The sequence below is a fragment of the Propithecus coquereli genome, unplaced genomic scaffold (genome assembly GCF_000956105.1).
Source record: "Propithecus coquereli isolate 6110/MARCELLA unplaced genomic scaffold, Pcoq_1.0 Scaffold138, whole genome shotgun sequence".
Lineage (NCBI taxonomy): Eukaryota > Metazoa > Chordata > Mammalia > Primates > Indriidae > Propithecus > Propithecus coquereli.
Genome location: NW_012138080.1, coordinates 1148800 through 1158568, shown reverse-complemented (window position 1 = coordinate 1158568; position 9769 = coordinate 1148800). Strand labels below are relative to the sequence as shown.

The 9769-nt window shown below is 39.6% G+C and overlaps 1 long non-coding RNA gene across 1 annotated transcript in view; it reads right to left on the bottom strand.

Moving 5' to 3' along the window:
* The window catches only part of LOC105806127, a 401664-nt gene that overhangs the window by 391659 nt on the left and 236 nt on the right, over positions 1-9769 (bottom strand). The gene's annotated exons all lie outside the window — the stretch shown is intronic.

The window sequence follows — 9769 nt, the reverse complement described above, 5'->3', positions numbered from 1 at the left end:
TTTTTTGAGACAGGGCCTTGCTCTGTCACCCTGGCTAAAGTACAATGGCACCATTATATCTCACAGCAACCTCAAATTCCTGGGCTCAAGAGATCCTCCTTCCTCAGCCTCTTGAGTAGCTGGGACTACAGGCACATGCCACTACACTTGGCTGATTTTTCTATTTTTTTGTAGAGACAGGATCTCACTCTTGCTCAGGCTGATTTAAAAGTGATTTTAATGTATTTTATTTAACCCCCAATGTTCCCAAAATATTATTATTTCAAAATGTAATCAATATAAAAAATAGAGATATTTTACATTTTTTTATAAGTCTTCAAAATCTGGAGTGCATTTTACACTTGGAGCACAACTCAATTTGGACTAACCATATTTCAAGCACTCAACAGCCACATGTAGCTAATATTTACCATACTCACAACACATCTCTAGACCCACAGACTCATCTGAAAAGGAAAGGTACTTGGAAGGTAGTGGAATTATGTGATTCTGGATGGGACTGGCCTGCTGTTTGTTTACTATTGATTCTGAACACTATACTGCTCTGAGTATACAAACCAAGAGAGCACAATTACAAGATCTCCAAATCCTGGTTTACGTGGAATTAATATTTCCAAGTTAGAAAATATTTGAGCTGTCCCCTTGTTTTCTAAATATTTTTCTTTGTATCCAAAGCCAGTTGGATAAGAAATACAGGAACCCTTTTCTCTTCCCTGCACCCCACCTCCAGCCATCCTTCCACTGCATTATCAAGAGTAGCCACTCACAGGTGTAGTTTTCCTTCTATTTTGACACACGAGGTGAGATATCTCTACTCCAAGACTTTGCCTAGGCTGCTTTCTTTTCTTATAGTGCCCTTTGAATCATTCTGCCCACATCTCCCATCTCTATCACCTGGCTGACTCCTGATTACTGTCTGGAGTCAAGTTTGCCCTTAAACCCCAAGACCACCCAAACACTCAGAGCCAGTGTTCTTTCTCCATGCTCCCATAGCAAACACTGTGGACTCTTACCCCACAGTGTTATCACAGCTGTTTATCTTCCCTCTCTTCTGCTAATTAGATAGCGAGTGCCTAGAAAATATCTCATTTACCTTTGCAAAACAAGTACTTTTTTACAGCACCTAGAACAAAATAAGTACTCAATAAAAGGTCATAAGGATGAAATATCGAACAGCATGTAGAAAGTATAATCAAGTTCATTTATTCAAAAAATATTTAAAAGTATATGTCTAACATATTTTATAGCAAAATGCATTTAAAATGCAACAAATAGCTACCTAACAAGTCCTAGGCATTGTGCGAGATGTTGAGAATACAGAGATAAACGATACTGCAGACTCTCAGAGATAGCAGTTAAGATGAACACTTCTCAAAAGAATGTGGATTCAGTCACCTGAGGAAGTTGTTAAAATTCTGATTCAGGAAGTCAGGGGTATGGCAGGAGAGTCTGCATTTCTAAAAAGCTCCCAAGTGAGGCTGCTGAACCAAAGACCACACTTTAAATAGGAAAGGACTATGGCCTAGAAGTCAGATCTGAAATTTAGCTCCAACTCCTACAGTATGGTTACAAGTCATTTCTTTTAATATTGCCAGATCTGCTTGCTCAACTCTTAAACTGCCTGGGAGAGGAGAGTAGATGATTTCTACATTACCTATCAGTGCTACAATCCATGGTATCCATATTCTGTCAGCCTGCACAGGACAATAGGGACTAGAGCAGTGGTTTTTCAGTTCTGGATGCTCTTAGAAATACCTGGGACTAATTTCAAAATCCTGATGCCCAGAACCAACCCAGATTTATTACCTTGGAATCTGCAGGTGGGGCCCAGGCATCAGTATTTTTAAACTCCCAGGGCTGAGAACTACATGACAGTATCACTAGCAGTTATGTGTTGATTATGAACTCAATTGATTAGTATTAATGAAATCAGAGATAAACAAAGCGTGCTTCCCCTGCCAGATAACTTTGTTCTATTTTGTTGGCAATACTGCAATGCCTGTTGGTCCAAAGAGCCAGATTAAAGGCATTGTGAAGTACTATTTCCCACACTAAAAAAGCACCCCAAAGCACAGGCCCTGATGTGTATAACTGTACGCAGAAGCTGTCCTGATACCATAACGAATCATCAGTCATGCTTCCCAACCTGTTGCAGGCCTCACCCTTGACTCATGAGATCAAAATAAAAAAAGAGATTTTTTTTTTTTTCCCAATGAAGAATAGAAAAATCAGATCCAAAAAGCCACTTGATATTTTTACCTTTCAAGTAAAGTCATATCCTACGTTGTTTTTAAATTTGTTTTGGAACTTTAAAATTTTAAATGAAAAAACCCCAACACTTTTTAAGCATACTTCAGCAGTTTCCAAAAAGGAAAAGGTCTTTGTAATCCTCACCACAAGTCTTTAGGCTAGATTAAGAATAGAGGGAAACATCCAAACTTCTAGTCTATACTTTCAAGATATCTTAGTTATCTTAGTTTTAAACATGTTGATCTAACTTTTTTAAAAAATCTGCTTGGGGCCGGGCTCTGTGGCTCACGCCTGTAATCCTAGCACTCTGGGAGGCCAAGGCAGGCGGATTGTTTGAGTTCAGGAGTTCGACAACACCAGGGCACTGTAGCCCGGGCAACACAGTGAGACTCTGTCTAAAAAAAAAAAAAAAAAAAAAAATCTGCTTGGTTAAAATACGAAAAAAATTAGATTATTTTATCATTCAACTCAAGTAATAAATTGCTTTGTAGCATAGCAGTAACACATATCACTAAAATACTGATTTTTTTTCCTGTATTAGTTTTCACTTTGGTCAAAATATACTGTGAATACTTTTCCTAAACAGATTATTCATATGTCACAAATATATCAACAAATAGCTAAACAGTGCATTCTAGGACTTGAGAGGCAAAAGTATATGATATTCTGTTATCTTCAACGACCTTAGAACCTGTCGGAGGAGATTAGACTTACATTCTATGAAAAGATAGCTAAATACGTACAAAAAATAGTAAAAGCTAAAATAGTAGTTTTAAAGAGTTCAGAGAAGACAGATATCTCACTTCCAGCTGGGATGGGTCTAATGGAAGCTAAATAAAGAAGGGAAATTTTCGCCTGAACTTTCAAGGATAGCAGGGATTAGATCATTAGTCCAGAAACAGAAACTCTATGATCAAGAGCAAGAAGAAAGGAAAGCACAAGATAGGCTCAAAAATAGTGACAAGACAAGGAAGGAGACAAGAGTGTTTCAAGAGTGACAGGTGAAAAGCTCCATACCATCCAGGCTTAGATCAAAGAGTTAAGGACTATGGACAAAGCAAAAGCATAGTTAGGCAAATTGGGTTAGTGCTTTTGCTCTCCAGGGTCATGGTAAGGTTAACATACACAGAACGGTGTAAGCACAAGAGTTGACAAAGACAAGGTACTACTATGGGGCCAGAATGGAAGGACTTTTCTTTTTAAATTTTCCTACAGCTAATGGGAAATTGGTGAAGAATTTCACTCGCTTGCTTGTCTGTTTTAAGTAATAACATAAAAACCAGATTTTTCAGAAAGGCGAATGGTAAAGCCATATATGGCACAAATTGGAGTGGAACAGAACAGATAAGTAGATTGGTGCAGAGAGGCTGATCTCAATCGTATTAGTACTAGAAAGAGGGAAGTGCAAAGAAATGATGGAGGAATAATAAACAGTAGGACTTGGTGAAAAATTAAATCTGGGAGGTGGGGTAGCAGATCCACTGGTGTCTCCCGCATAAAGTCCTGGCACTCACCTCTTCACACTGAAGGCTGCTTGCTGTGAACATCTGTGATCTTTTCTTGAGGTCCTCAGCCTGGCTGGGGGAACATGCTTGGCTTATGTGAAGGACAAGCCAGAAATGCCAGAGAGATTATACCCTTAGAAGCAACATGAACCAAGGACAGGGATTTAGAGGATAAATGCTGCAGATTCTTCACTCCTCCATTAGAATAACTCTTAGTCCTACACTAAGTTTCAGAATACCCCAGTGGCAACTTGCTTGCTAATACTCCTTTTCTTGTCTTTTTTTTATTCCCTATCTCCTTTCTTCTCTCCCTTATCAACATCTTTTCAGTGTCACTCTCAAACAAACTTGTGGCACTGGGATCCCTGTCTTGGATTCTGCCTCTAGAGTTCCCTAAACTAAACTCTGCTGGCAGCTTGATTTTAGCCAAGTGAAACATGTATCAGAGTTCTGACCTATAGAATTCTAAGATAATACATTTGTGTTGTTCTTAAACCACGTTTGTAGTAATTTTTTATAATAGCAATAAAAAACTAAATCCTTAAATTGTAGACTACTGAAAATTTGAGGTAGTCATAAAAAGTAAAATAAAACAGAAGTGAGATTGATTTCTCAGATGTTGGCTTGAATGTTTTAATATGTTGAGTTCCATGTGTGTTCTTGATTGTGTGATATTCTTAGAGATTCATAGAGCCTCCTGGATGTATGTAATATTAATCTTCAACTAATTATGAGATGGTAAAGATGTCTGATATTTGTTGTTTTTTGTTTTATTTTAGTTACAAAGTTATCGTCATTTAATCAATTCAGTTAAATTTTATGGGATGCCCACAAGAAGATATAATTAAAGAAATGTGTCGGTAGAGTAGAAACTGTGGCAATCGATAACACAATGACATTGTCAAATTCACTGTCTCTATCCAGTGCTCAGTTTCACCTGGGCTATATTTAGAAGCTTTCATTTGGAAAGGATGGTTCTGTGTCAAATGTGTTGTATGAGTGTATTCTTGAATTTTAAAATTTCATCGAGTTGTGACAACACACACAAGGGCTTGATATAGGAATTTTGACATAATTCAGAGCAAGCTAAAGTAACTTTCACTGCATTATTGGAAATATATAATCCTGGACCCATGATTTTATCTGAGCATATAACTATAGCTTTCAGACTCTGTATTTCTGGAAAATTATATTATGAATGTTTTATTATATTATAGTTAATTCCACAGTCTCATTGGGTTACTCCATTTTTATTAGTTCCTGCCTTTTCCTACCCTGTCCATCCAATCTTTGCAGCCTCACTCAGTTTTCACCTCTCTCCACAAAACATGCACAACAGGGACGTAAGAAAATATTAAAAACTCCAACCCACTGGTGAAGCTGGATTTGGCAAGAGAGTTGAGTCTGCTGCCCCTACACAAAGAGTTCTAGAGTGAGAACAAAGCCCCTGTACCCGTATCTCCACCTAACCTTCCTATCATTCTGACTCACCTTCTGCCTGGTTCCTAGATTGTACTCTGATAGTCATAGAGCCCAGTTGTGACCAGGTCTGGGGCCTTAGTCTCACAGCCAAGTTCTGCCAGCCTCCTATCCCAAAAAGATTCTACTTCCACTAGCTCTGGTACTAACTGGCACAGAGCTCTCTAATATACGTATCAGGAAATGCGGTGATGATGAGAGGGGCTGCTACTTTGAAACCTTGTCTACCCTTGTCTTCCCTTGATGCAGATTCCACCAGTTTGGGTGAGCCTTGCTCTGTGGCCATGGTTGTTGATACTGCTGCATTTCCCAAGGTGGGCAGGAGGGAAGATGTGTGTGTATGGGGGGAAGGGACTTTGATGTTGCTGTTCCTCTTTGTTATTCTCAGCCTGTGACTCATGGCAACCATTGCTGGTCCCCCATTCCTGCTCTAAGCACACAGCATACCATAAAGTCACCATAATTAAAGCAAATTCTTAATTTAAAAAATCTATCTACAGATTGCCATCTAATAAGGTCAAATGTTTTGCTTTTATGTCTCCCTCTCTCACAATATACCTACACATAATAAAATAAGCTCTTGCCAGACAAATTGTAAATAGCTCACTTTATATTTACACATCACAAGTTTAAACCTCCAATCTTTTTATTTATTATAGCTTCAGTTCGATCCCTGAAGGGGCAGGACCAGACAATAAACATTGCTGCTCTCTCTGGTGGGCTGTGTAGTCAGGTGTTTCAGAGAGGGGTCTGTTCCTCTAACAGCACATCCTCTAACTCTGCAGATATGACACCAGATGGACCACCATCTCCCCAAATGAAAAAAAACTCCGCTAAATACCAAGATAATTTGTATAAAGGTTATATGGTTACTAAAGCATTTTAGCAAGGCTTAAGAAAATGAAATAAGGGAGAAAGCAAGTGCAAAAGACATTGAATTTCAAGTAAGAATGGTCTCAAACACTTTAAAACCAAAAATAATCTGTGTACCTTAGAGCTTGGAGACTTCTACTCGGCAGATCACAATTCTGTAGCCATGTGTCCCCTGAACAACTAAAGTAGATGATTCAAGAGGATTACCTGTTGGTACAGGCTTTTAATGCCTGACAAGTGTGGATAGTTTTAAAGGAAGGTGCCTTATACAGATTTTATTTGCTATAGCGTTTTTAATGTACTTAATGCTGTTTTTATTCCATTTCTACAAAGATCCTATTTTCTCTGAGACTGGTCTTGTGAACTGAGGATTTGTCAACCACAGTACCTTTCAAGAACATCATTTTGAGATATCCTTATTTAATCATCCTGAACATCATCCTGAGATACTCTTATTTAATATTATCTTTTTAGCGTTCTCAGTATCTCCATCCTCTTTACCCTCCCACAATCTGGCCCTTCATTTTACCCACCCTCGGGTTATCAATGATCTCCCCTTTCACAAATTCAGTGTCCTCTCAGGATTCCAAGGACCATTCCTCTGTTTTTGATACTATCAGGCTTTCTTGACACCCTTCTTTGTCTTGATTTTAGAGACTAAAGTATCCTAATTCTCCTTATATTTTTCTGTAGAATAATTCTTGGGTTTCATTATACTTTTAGTTTTGCTTTTGCTTTAATAAATGTTTGCCAATTAATCAATTCAAAACCTCTACAAGAAATACACAAGAATGGACTGAGTTTAGAATGAAGTTCCTTCTGAAGCAAACAATCTATAAAATTCTTAATCTATCACATGATTGGGAGTATAAATTTTGCAAGCTTCTTAACCAGTTTCCCAGCATTATTGACATATGGATTATCAAATGGTGAGACTAAAGAGTAATCACTGATGATACCCAAACCACCAGGATTGCAGCCAACCTTCAAATGCTCTAGAAACTTCAGGAAAACCAACAAATGAGAAATACTCCATGGATTTAACAATGCAGTCTAGAGATTGCTTTCTAACATATGTTGATCACAAATGTGTCCCTCACTGGGGCCTACGATTCACACTTCCTATTAGACAAAGTCTAGGCTTAGGCATTGACTATTCTTACTCAGCAAGTTACACAAACCATTATTGTAGGTCTAAATATCACACATTAAATTTGACTGTCATTCAAATGTACACACAAGAGTAAGAGGGTCACGGTACTAACCACCAATGAGAAAGATGTGGACTTTAAATCCTTAATATGTGTATATGCATTTTTCTATTTGAAGATGGTGTTTTTAATTGGATATTTTTGTGTGTGTTGCAAAATTCCTCAACCAGATATTGTGAATCCCAAATTCATATATAGTATTGAATTTTCTTTTCTCTATAGAAGGGTTTATTTAACTAACCTCTTCAGTTAAAAAAATATTAAGGCCATGATGAATATTGATTAAGCTTGGGAACCAAAAAAGTAAACATAAAAACAATTTTTTTACTATAAGATCAGGTTTAACCATGTGCTAATATCCCATAATGAAGATGACAGCCATGAGTTAATTAACCCATTAAGTTGGGATCAGAAGTGTCAACTCAATTGCAGACTACTAATTTACTGACCCTTAATGGGTCAGCAAGGTCTATAACCTATAGGCTGATCTTTCTGCTTCTGTTAAAGTCACTTTGGAAGCCAATTCACTTCCTTCCATGACTGTGATTTCTGAACTGATATGGGCAAGGGGTCAACATAAAATCCATTTATGAGAATGTGCTTGGGGTGACTGAGTAATGGAATCTCAAGCTCACTGGTGAGTGTCTGGGTAGAAGCTCTTTCTGAAAGCACCAGCTTTGTGTTTCTCATGTCCACACAACTGGGACAATAAACATTTACAATCTTCACTGGAAGCTTCTGACTCCAGAAAGTCCTGGGTTCTTGAGTTAGCTAAGACTTCCCACTCACTCCCATTCCTACTCTGCTCTGTGAAGATAAACCTTAGGTTTTAATGTCAATGGGTCAAAAAGAAGTCAGTAGTGGGATGGTAAGGTGAGGAACTACACCTGCCAAATAATTGTGAAGTAAGTTTTGCTTTATCAAAGATGTAGTGAGTTGGATGGAAAGTTGCTTTGGTGATTAACAAGCAAAAAATAAACACAATTTGGTATAATGTAATAAATGAGAATCAATTGTTTAACACTTTCAAAGGGAAAGAGAAAAAGTAGGAGCATATCTTATTCCAGAGGGTATAATAAAAATTATGAATCAAGAATTCATTCACTTGAATCCCATTTGTATAGAAAAGACATAATAATAATGATTGCTACGATAATGCAAGAGATTGTTTTTATTAATAATATCAGCATTTTCTTTCTCAGGTGATAATGCAATTCACGGTACTAAGATTTACATTGTCCATTAGCAAGCAACCTGTCAAAGGTGTGATATCAGAGACTCAAAAGGATGTATGCAAGAGATGCAACTGGGCCTACTTCAGTTGCCCTGGTCCCTAGACAAGGCTGCTTAAATCCCAATTCCAGTCCTGTTCTGTCCAAGTCAGTCCTTGGCTGTCATTTTCCCCAAAACAGGGCACAGACAGATACGACATTAACTAAGGCTCTGGAAAGGGGAAGCAAGAAAAAGAGAAAAAGCAAACTACTGAATGCACTAAACATTAAAAATTAAAAAAATAAATAAAAAAGTTTTAATTGAGGTTAACTCGAAGGACCCATGGATTTGTTTTTCTTTATACAAAGAAAATAAGTCAGTTGCATGCCAACGACGCTTGAAGGATTCTGCAAAGGAAACCATCTTTTCTGGGAACACAGAGAGCCCCCCCTGTTGTTGGTGACATTGCCCTCTCTTTTTCCCCTTATTTGTTGCCTTTGTTTCCCTCCCCTGTCATTAGCCAACCTCCTAGTACTGCTGTGCCAACCTTAGCACAAAGACACTCGTCTAAAAAGCCTCTGTCGGAAAAAGAGTTCCACCCTATGGCAAATGAACCCCAGGGCCACAAAGATGAGGAAAGAGTCAGTCTTTGGAAAAGCTTTCACAGATGTGGATGGCTTTGGCAAAGTCAGCCTCAGGAAGGTGACTTCTTGAGCAGGTACTCAACCTTAAGGCCGGTCTGAGAGAAGCAATGGGGGGAGGAGAGAAAGTGAGGGAAAAGAGAGAAAAAAGGGTCATGGGGATGGAGATTCGGAGAGAGAGGGAGGCTGCCTGCCCCCGAGGATGGAAGGCGGTGGCCTTTCTGGGTGGCTACATCTTTCCATAACCACCCTCGCCCTCCACACGGGCGCTTCCCGCGGGGTCACTGCCCGGCCCCACCTCCTGGGCTGCGGCGCGCTCTGCCTGGGTACAGGAGGCGGTGGTGGCAAGAGGCGACCGCGCACTGGGGCCGTCTGCTGGGCCGGCCCTGCGAGTGAGGGCCTGACCCCAGGAGGCGACAAACAAGAGGAAGGGGATACTGCTCTCCAAGCCGCTCTGCCGCCCCCACCCCAACTCTCCCCACCCCTTCCCCCTGGCTGCAGTGGCGGCAGCAGCAAAGGAACAGAGCCACAGCGTCACCGAAATCCAAACGGAGCCCAGCTGCGCCGGGGGCAGGAGGCGGGGGCTGGGGCGCCCGGG